A 9,889-nucleotide genomic window follows, 5' to 3' on the forward strand; every position below is an offset into this window, starting at 1 on the left:
ATAAGATTTTGAGCTATTGTATCAAAACTTGAGGTTATTATTATCTTCACAAGTTTTGACTTATTTGTGAACAACTTGAAATTTTGAAATTCAAAATTGTGACTCGAAAGTTCAAGTTATTATCTCAAAATTTGGGGGTTTTAGCTCAACATATCACAATACATGTGTCAAGTTACTCATGTTCTCAGTAACTTGACTTGTTGAGAAGCCTAACTTGAATTTTCTACTTATTCATTCAAATTTTCGATGTAAATAAGTAAAAATTGTTAGTTTCATCTCAAAATTTGCAGTTATCATCACATCATTTCAAATTACATATGTGAAATTTTCAAATTACTGACTATATATCTCAAAATTTGAGTTATTTACTCACTCAAAAGATAGAGATTGAAATGTAAAAAAATATTATAAGAAAAGTAACAAATATATAAAGTCAGAAATTGTTCAGAAATACATGTTCAAGGTGGAACTGTTTGACAAGCATTGTTTTACACAAGCTTTACCTCCATGAGCAGTATCAGCATGCTAGTCTTTACTGCTACTACTTTTTGCTACTTGTGTTTTTCTGACAATATTTAAGTAAAATTATTTGCAGTGTTTTCCTGTTTAGCATTCTTTCATAATGACACCAAACATTTCCTTTAACATGATGGGCTTCACTGTGTCTTTTAGCATACCTGCAACTTACACCACAGAAAGGGTAAGGGTGAGTATGTTTACATAAGAACTTGAGAAACGACTGCATGCATTTTACTCCACAAGTAGTTCTTCCTCTTCTTGTTGTCTTGTATTCCCAGAAAGCCATAAAGACATAAAAATTGCTCAGGAATGAAAAATCTAAAGAAAAACAAGAGCTACTTGAGCCCACTCCCTTTAGCTCGTGATGTCCATAATCCATTTGATCTTATCTGGTCTTAACTAATTATAAATACTTTTTCATAAATGGCAATTGTTTTATGGTTCATGCAGGAACCATAACAGCACCATAGTTGAACTAAATAGACAGGTATACATTACACAGTGCATTTTTTTCTCTATTTGAATACTCACATGTTTCTTACTACAAAAACATATTAATTTTTTTATGTTTAAGCACCTTTAACCTGACATTCACACTTCGAGAGATGCATTAGCATTAGATTACTGGACTACATGCTCTATCTCCTGAGCCCCAGCTGGGTCTTGCAGAAATTATTCGATGTAATTTTATTTTCCAATACCACATAAAGGCAGCATCATGTCCAAGCTCTCCACCTCAGCCTATTGGCTGTCTGGCTTCAGAGTTCAAATAGCTACTGTGGCTTTAGGGTCTCTCTGTGGTATCTCATATGTAATTCTTTTGGAATTTAAAAAAGTAATCAAAGCAAAAATAAATATTCCAAGCTGAATCACTTAACCTTTTAAAAGCTCTTACGTTATGTTGTCAGAAAATACAATGAATGGAAAAAATGTCTGTCTGACGGCTCACGTGGCCCAGTTTTCAGCACTGAGATATTACACAGCGTTAAAGCACTTCTTCTACTTCCTGATGGAAACAGAAGTGGAAGAGAGGATGTGAAAGGAATGCATTACGCCAGCATGGTATGTATAAACATCCAGAAAGTCAATATGCCTTTAGTCTCACTATGCACGCACACGCGCACACACTCAGGCATACCAGCTGACTGCTCTGAGCAACTTTTTGGTATGATTTCTTTCTTGGCCACATGCCCTCTGTTAACCGTGCTCTCTGAAGCTCAAACAGCGCCCTGCGTCTTGTGGAATTTTACAAATATTAACAGTTCCCGTGCAAGTTCCTGCTTCAACATGTGTGAAAGTGTTTGTGTGATTTGCGGTTTCTCAGACTCAAAAAGCTGCTTGTGTTCCCAGAAAGTAGCCCATAAAGAATCAGAAGCAGTCACTCTGTAATTCTAGGGTTTCTCCTTTGCTCCTCCTCTTTACCACAGCTTTATTTCCACAGCTTGACGTCAGTCGGTCAACATAACCCACAGATGGCAGTCTGACAGAAAACCTGCTGGACAGCAGCAAAGACGCCTCCCCAAGGCTTGGAGCAAAGGGGCAACAATAGGTGTTCAGAGCTGGAGAAAGCATAAGAAGAAAAGGGTCACGGGCTACTGAAAAAACACAGAGCAGAAGACAAAAGAGGGTGTGCATGGTGAACCTGGCTGTATTTCACTTATCTCACTGTCTCTGGGTTTGGAGTGAGGTTATTATGTAAACAGACTGCACTTCTACTACATCTTACATCAGAGATCCAGGACTTGGTAAAGCATACAGTCCCGAGGCAGCGTCTGAAAGCCTCAGCCTCCCCACTTGGTTGAATAGAAGACAAACAAAGAGAATTACACAACTGAACTTCGAGCAAGGAAACAAAGTGGTAGCCTGGATCTTGAGGTTGGCAACAGTTATCCTAACAGGGATTAAGATTAACAGTACGGACCATAGGGGATGACCCACTGTTTGAATGGATTATAAAGAAAATTCAGTGGTACAGAGAGCAAGTGTTGCTGTTGAAGTGTCTTAAAATCTCCTTCCATTGCTCTCTGACAGGGAATGTGACTGGAGGAGGGTGAAATCTGCAAATGGGAGTGAGACACAAGTGTTCACTAAGAGGTCTGGGCTGGAGGCCAGCTAAGCAAAGGGCAGCAGAAGGATTTTAAAGAGAGTCCAAATGGCATGTCCTGAAATGTAGGCCCTGTACTCCTCACAGGGCAAAGTGGGAGGCATTATACAATGGTAATGAATGCCAGACTACAATCTTTAAAGCGAAGGACACAAAATGAAACCGTTCTTAATTTGGAACTTGTTTTGCAATCTTAAAAATAGAGCATTGTGAAACTTGCAATTGAAGTTCAAGAGGACCGTGACAACAAATACTGAAGATCAAAATGAAAGAGTCAAAACAAAAAGGATTCCTGGCTTGTATCCATGTGTTATTTGTACCACACATGAATGTGTCAGTCTTGAGGGTACAGTGTAAGTGAAAGAGAACTTAAGACAATCCAAACAAGGCCTCTGTGTGTTATCTCTGCAACCCACTAGATGGCAATACAAGCCTAACAAATTACATCCAGGTAAAGCTGTTTGGCCTATCTGTATTAATCTCACAGTCAGTGTGCTGGAAAAACTAGACTGTCAACGTGGGGCCCCTGTATTTTTTTCACATTGTGCAATCAGTGTGAAGCTAGTCTTCCCTCTCCAGAGTTTAACTTGGACAATTCTTCCTTTAAAGGAATCTCAAAAAGTCTAAGAACTCAAAGACAGCAGGGATGAATGACATCTGCATCTACAGATGGTGTCACATCCATTAAATGCCCTGAGACAAGTGTGTTGAAGAATTACAAGACTATAAAGAGTTAGGTATTCTTTAATGTAGTCAAATAAACAGTTAAATAAACAACAATAACATCCAGCTAACATCTATTACAGGGCTGGCATGGAGAGGCAGACCACTCACATTCATACTTCTAGGCAATATAAAGTCACCAGCTAAATAACATGTCTTTGGCCTGTGGAAGGAAGCTGAAGCAGCTGGCCAGTTTGGTGAATTCAAACCCATCAGCGAGGGGACGCAGATAATCACCACTGTGAACCCTGGAAGAAATAACATATCCACATTGTCTATCCTTCAAATTAAGATAAGATAAGATAAGATAACCTTTATTAGTCCCACACGTGGGAAATTTGTTTTGTCACAGCAGGAAGTGGACAGTGCAAAAGTTATGAGGCAAAAATTAGGATAATTGTAAGTTATTTGAAATAATCATGCATCTGTATCGGCCTGCTGTGCCTGCCTAGCTGAAATAATACATGGCAACAGGTAAGAGCAGTGAGTATTAACCCGAATGGTGACGCTGAAAGTCCAGGAAGGATTTCTGTAAAGTCCTCCAAACTGTAATTTTTAGCAAAAGTGAATGTTCCTGCAATGTCAAGAAAACTTTCCTACATGACCATCAGGTAACGTCACCTAAAGGAGTGCAGAGAACATCCTGAACATTTGCTTGTTTATTGGGTTATACTGTCACATCGTCACATTTCTGAAGCAGAAAAATACACAAACCTAATTTAATTCAAAACATTTTGACCAAAACAAACAAACCGATTCGTTTCCATGTTGTAGGAACTCCAGAAAAATGAACAACGTACAATTCAAGCTAGCTATTACACCATGAGTTGTGTTTCTACAGCTAAAGATATTTGGCATTGACAGGAGATCAGAGTTTGAATTCACAAGCAAAACTTGTAGAGGAAATGTTAGATTGTTGGGGTTGTGAAGTTTCACACTATAAGTAAAACTTAATTAAACAGTTAATGTGATATAAAATAAAATTAGTGCATTTAAATATATATGCATGTATTTAATAACAATTATTTAAAAAAAAATACTTAGAGCTATAAATAGCTACGACGCAGGGAAAATAAGGATGAATGTGCTTTTATTGTCAGAATGAATGTCTCATTAAAATGAAAATAGTACTTTCATTATAAAACATGATCAGAATGTAAACAGGTTGCTGTAGAATTTACAGTAATTTGACTGTAAACATTTTTTGTAACTGCATTTACAGTAAAGTTGCTGTAAGTGGATTTGATAGTAATTTGCTGTAATTTTACTTACAGAAAAGCTACTGTAAATGAAGTTAACTGCAAAGTTACTGTAAATTTAATGCTCAATGCTTATAATTTCATGCTTTTCTGTAGTTAAACTTACAGTAGCCTAAATGTTTTATAAATAAAATTGCAGCACCTACTGTGAATTCATTTTACAGTGACTTTGCTGGCAACTGCACGTTACTGCAGTTTATTTTACTGTATTTATATTTGCAGTATTTTTTTTAGTGTATTTTCATTTATAGTATTGTGTTTAACAATACTATAATCCTATATATATATTTCATTTGTAGCAGTCTTACTGTGTTCAGATGTCCACTGTTGCAGGGTTAACATATCTATACCACTTTACTCAGGTACAGTAGAGCATGTTTGTAAACAGCAGAGAGATACACCTGATCCCCGCTGTTTTGGCTGCACTTACTGTCATTCCTCACTTAAGAGATGAGTGAAGGCAGTGTTTATGTATTTACGGAGCTGATACTCTCCTTCTCATTCCCTCCCTATTCCTCTCCACCTGGCCTGGCGGCTATGACACCCGGATCGCGGCTCTGCTTGAAAACAAACTGCGGCGGCGGCTCCGGTTACCGGAGCCCGATCGATGCGCTGCAGGGTGTCGCGTTCCTCGGATGGTTGCCTATCGATGCTTGGCCGATCGCTATCATAATCACACTTCCCCCCTCTTATCGCTTACCTACTGAATAAAACATCTGCCTTCCTGCTCACGGATCGCTCATCCTCCCCAAAATCTGGAGGGAAAGAGACTTCTTGAAGTGTCTTTGACACGAGTGTAAGTAATCTGAGACAAATGCACGATGATACCCGACAAATCAGGTCCCTAAAGTTGTCTTTATCCGAGGCATCTCCAAATAGACCCACCGGCTATGTGACAGGGCTGTGTCCCACGATGCTGCAGCTGAGTTTCATTGTTGAGAGATGCTATTTGATCCTAAACAAGCTGTAGATTTACACTTTGTGATAGGTCGCTCGTGTTTGTCACAGTAAATAAAAGGGAGACTGAACTTGGTTTTCTATAATCTATAGACTACCTTCAGGTTCCGGGGGTGACACTAAGGCGCCCAGGCAGGTGCTTACTTAGCTACAGCCAAAATAAGCGCAAACCGGCACCGAAATAGTACTTTTAACCTTATTAACCGATAGCATAAAATGAAGTGAAATGAAATTAGAGTCTGTGTCTGAACGCTCAACTGGTCATTACAGGTTTTAATAAAAAAGATTATGTGTGCCTTAGACTTTGACCTTTTCAACCTCACTAACACGTGATGGTGTTTTGTTTGGGTCAGGAGCGCCTCCAGATTTTTTTCAGAGGGGTGGCCATGTAGGGGCCACTAAAAATACTGCTGGGGCACACCCAAAAAATAATTACCAATTTTATTATGCTGTTGTCAGATATAGGTTACTTGAAAAATATGGCAAAAATTATTGCAAGAAAAGAATTATATGTCTAGGTAATTTCTTGCTAATTGTTGTTGTTATCACAGAAAATGGGCACATATGAAAACCAAATAAGATTTTGAAATCTGAAATAATCAGTTTTAAATAACAATAATGTTTCAACTCATTGTAGGGTGTCTCCCTCTCTCCTGTGCTCGCGTTTATTAAAGTTATTACACCATCTTTCTAGTTGGCTATCTCCCAGAATTGGGGGGTGGCCAGTGCCCCTCATAAGATAAGATAAGATAAGATAAGATAAGATAAGATAAGATAAGATAAGCTTTATTAGTCCCACATGTGGGAAATTTGTTTTGTCACAGCAGAAAGTGGACAGTGCAAAGGTACAGTAGCAAAAATGGTGGCGCCCCTGGCATGCTTTTGCTGAACTTTTATATTTGCTGGGTTTTTTTGCCTTTCTTTATTTAAATGGAAGAGCACTTGAATGCTCAGGGCCACCGTAAAGTTCACTAATTCACCTTTAGAGAATTTTTATACCAGCTTTAAAGACAGCATTAGTCCTGGCCATCAACAAAACATTATTTAAGACTGGTGTTCATATACAATAGCAGGCAAATATGTTGTCACCATGTATTTTATATGTTCACCTAAGAACACAAGTCATAGTAAGAAACTTCCTCTTTTTCTACTTTATGTTTAAATTAAAAAAAATTTTACTTCATGAGTGTCACTAACCCAGGTGGGGCTCAGGTACATGTCTCACAATGCGCAATACCATTGGATGAGATCATGGATAGGACTTACTCATGTGCTTTACTGAAGTACAAGTTTAATGTAACTGTAGTAACTTATTTTTAGTAATTCCATGTAATACTACTTTTCTATTTTACTCCATTATGTTTTGGATGAAAATATAATACCATGTACCTTTTATTTTAAAGCTTTATTCACTAATTATTTTGGAGATAAATTAAATGACTTATCTGAGATCAAGCTGACCAGCAATATGTAAGTTATTAAAATCAACAGCTGGAACATGATAGAATCAAATGCAGGTTTAAACTACTTAAGGTTTTTAACTTTTAGGTAAGGAAATAGTCTAAATACTTTTTTCCCACTTTGCAAAACATTTTACCTTTAAAGTTCAAGATGAAATCCTGGAAACACCCTTGGTAAGGGAGGTAAATGTATACATAAAGTGTCAGTTTTTACAGTTGAGGGGTTTTTCTTTTTTATAGCAAAAGGGACAATCTCTCACTGTGCCTAAGGAGACCGAGTGGTGATCTGCTCCTATCCAGGACCCGCTGCCTCAGTGGGAGCGCCCCTGCAACGAAGCTTCATTCTGTTTGATGCTGAATCTGACCCCTCACCTTTGCATGAAAGTCATAAAGGAAATAATATCTAAAGGAAATGAGTGGAACAGAATGAACAGAGTTCAAAATAGTTACCAAAAAAGAATGATGTATTTCGCGATTGTGGCTTTTCAACTGTTTATAATATTGATTTCACTGATTATTGTTGTTATCTTCTGTTGGTATTACAAAAAGTAGATACAATACAATTAACATCTCAGTGCAGAGGTGCAGATTGTAAGTGTGCATGGAGTCCTTAGTTCAAGGCTCTTGTAAGTTGTCTCTAGTTCTAGCATCATGTCTGAAATTAACATTTACATCTGAAGAACTGACCTAAGAAATGTTACTTATATTTAGAAAGGAGCGGCCGTTAAGTGTTATGATTGGCATTCTTGGTCAATGGGGATACTTAAAAAGTGCCCAATGCTCAGTATATTGTCTAATTGATTATAATCTTGCAATGCTAAGTGGTCAGGGAAGGCAATCATACCACCTTAATTTGAAGGTGAAACTGGACTCCTGTACTGAAATGCCCGGGTAACACCGGAAAGCTCATATTTCATAACTGTCTGTTATCTTCTTGCTCAGGAGTCCTGGTCAAATTCAGTCAAATTTCATTTTAATGTAAAGAGGTCGCACTACAAAGGTGATCTGATTACTTTGTGCAAAAGGGCAAAACTGATTGTTCTTGCTGTGACCCTATTTGTCGTCACATTACTAGCACCAGGCTAAAAATAGAGCTGAAATATTTGTTTTCAAGTGTGTTGTCAAGCATATACATTTCAACGCCTTGTATATTTGACAAAGAGCATAATTAAACTGGTGGAAGTGAAGCATATAGCACAGAGCCATGGATTTAGTCTGTATGAATGAGGTCTTTCACTCAGATTCTCAGCTTAAACAGAAGGGTCACTGTTCTGGGTTGCTGCTGTAACCGTCGTAGTAATTCTTTATTTATTACGTTAATAAAAATTGATATAATCTTTCAAGTGTCACCATGTTAACCATTAGATTTGGCCCACAAAAAATAAATGAGGGTGAATGAAAATGAGCTGATTTATTTATTTTCATGCTTAAAATCTTTTTTTTTCTTTTGTGGATTTAAATATGGGTAAGGTAACAACAAGGGAAAAATAAAAAATCCCTTATCTGTCATGTTTGATGTGTGGATTACCAACTCTCACATCAAACTGATTTCTAAGTGAAAGTGTCCCTATCTTGTTTTGGATGGTTTACTACTTGATCTACAACATGGGTAAATCTGAACTACAGAAAAAGGAGCAGATCTTTTGGGGGCTTCCTGGTTGCCGCGGGGCCCTGAACAGCTGCTGTGTGCCCTTGGGCTGACTATGAAACAACTCGTCTATTTTCCGGCCTCCGCAACATGATCTCAAACTTGGATTTGCCAGAAGCATTAGTGCAATAGCTATCAGAGCAGTCACAGAAGTTCACTACATTTCACATAAAGCGCTAAGCCCGACTCTCCCGTTGACTCACCCAGCAGGCTTCACCTGAGAGTTGTAAATCAGTGACGACTTGTTGCCCTCACACAGATACTCCACAGGTGCTGGGCTGGTAGGCGCAGAGTTAATAGTGAGAGTGTAATGTGACATAAATTATAAAACAGAGGTCAAGATGTTAAGATGACAGCAGAAAATTCAGGATACTTCTGTAAACATATTTAGCAATTTTTTCATGAGGTTCCATCAGATAAAACAAGAGGAACGATTCAGAAATCAGAGGCATGCAATTCTCAACGACCCGCCCGCCGACCCTTCACAGAAAACTATAAAATACACAAACAAGCATTTCATCTACGTAACCACTGAATATGAGAGCACCACAGAGCAGAGGTTAGATGCCAACTGGTAGGGAGAAGTAAGGCGACACTAGCTGTCGAGCTATTAAGACAATTAACAAAGTGGTCAGGAGGGGCCGAGCGGCAGAGAGGGAACGGCTCGAAATGGAGAGAGATGAGGGTGTGAAGTGACAGTCAGCACATCTGGTCTCATCAATAATGCAGTGGGCCTTTAAACGGCAGTTTGTCGCTTATTGAGCGCTGCTGACTGAAATCAAGCCCGACACCTTAGATGCTGTCAGGGGAGAGTGAAAGGGTGACAGTGGAAGGAGGAGGATGAGGAGGAGAAGGGGAGGGGGAGGCTGGCAAGGAGAAATAACTTTTCAATGACTGCACTGAGCGAGCGCTACAAAATACCACCAAGTACAACCTCATGAGCGTATGCGCTCGTCGATTAGTGAAGTTGAACTTTATAGTAACATCCGTCCAAACTGATACGTAAAATGGACTTTTAGGGACTTCAAGTGGGCGGCAAAGATTAAAGTCACCTTTTTGTGTCAGAACAAATCCTGTCTGTTTCTGAGTTCTGGCCCTGAATAATAAGCAAAGTTCTTTTTCTTTGTTGGTGAGACGTTATGTCACTGTAAATGTTATGGTTATTCAAGTTTATCACAAGTTTATCACATCATCATTTTAATTACTGGTAAAGTTAAAG

The sequence above is a fragment of the Pundamilia nyererei genome, unplaced genomic scaffold, assembly GCF_000239375.1.
Source record: "Pundamilia nyererei isolate P.nyererei 1_Seehausen unplaced genomic scaffold, PunNye1.0 scaffold00003, whole genome shotgun sequence".
Classification (NCBI taxonomy): Eukaryota; Metazoa; Chordata; class Actinopteri; order Cichliformes; family Cichlidae; genus Pundamilia; species Pundamilia nyererei.